Source organism: Marmota marmota, unplaced genomic scaffold (genome assembly GCF_001458135.2).
Source record: "Marmota marmota marmota unplaced genomic scaffold, marMar, whole genome shotgun sequence".
NCBI lineage: Eukaryota > Metazoa > Chordata > Mammalia > Rodentia > Sciuridae > Marmota > Marmota marmota.
In genome coordinates, this window is record NW_026000185.1 from 17,042,218 (window position 1) to 17,043,241 (window position 1,024).

Sequence of the window (1,024 nt, forward strand, 5' to 3'; positions counted from 1 at the left end):
GGGTTTGGGGCTCCCCTTCCCTGGGGCTCTCCTTTCCAGGACCTAGCCCCCTCCTTTTCCAGAAGCTGAGTTTCTGTGATTTCTGGCTCTTTGGGCCAGGAACACCTTGGCTTCCAGCACTGTTGACCCAAGACCGCCCCTTGGCAGGGACCTGCTGTGCCATCAAACTGGGGATACTCCCCCAGAACCGTCCCTTCCTTCTTCCCAGTGACAACTCTAGCAGTGCCTGTGTGTGTGGTCTCTCCCCGGTGTCCCCAGGGAGATTCTTCTAGCTTTTTGTCCAGGCTGACGGTGATTATCTGCTCCAGGCCCCAGGCCGAGGGTGGACCTGGGAGGGGTTAGCCCTGAGCTGGCAGAATCCACCTGGCAATGTGGCCGGTGGGTAGCAGGAGGCCACTCGACCCCGATCATTGCACGATGAGGGATGGAATGCGCTGTCCGGCCTTTCTGTCTGCATGTGGGAAAATGAAATGCCTTTGGTGTGACCTGGGACGGATGGCTTGACTTGGGCTCTCCTTTGTGAGCCTGGACGACAGGGATCCTTCCCTTGCTGAATTGAAGTTGGGTGACAGCACAGTGGCTGATGCTGGCATGGGGTGCCCTCTTTGCGGCTTAGGGGCTGTTCCTTGCATGACCTATGAATGAGGTCCTGCCATCGCCAGCGCCATTGGACACGGAGAGCCCTAGGGCCACCATGAGTTGACGTGACTTGCCCCATCTCTCTTGTGGAGTAGCGGGGGTGGGGGATGTATATGGTGCCTGCTGGATGCATTTAACTGAGAGCAACCTCCGGTGGTTTTTTCCTTTTTTTTCCCTTTTTTTTTTTTTTTGAATCCTGGCTGTGCGTGACAGTCACCTGGGGATCCCCTAAAGGTTTGCTCAGTCGGAATCTCCCTCGGCTTCTGCATTTGGAAAGAGCTCTGCCCCTTGCCCCCTGGCATGCAAGCCCTGCCTTCTGCTCCCGGTCTCCTGTTCCCTGACTCACTAGAAAGACTTGCTCCTTCCAACCCCTCTGGGCCCTCGA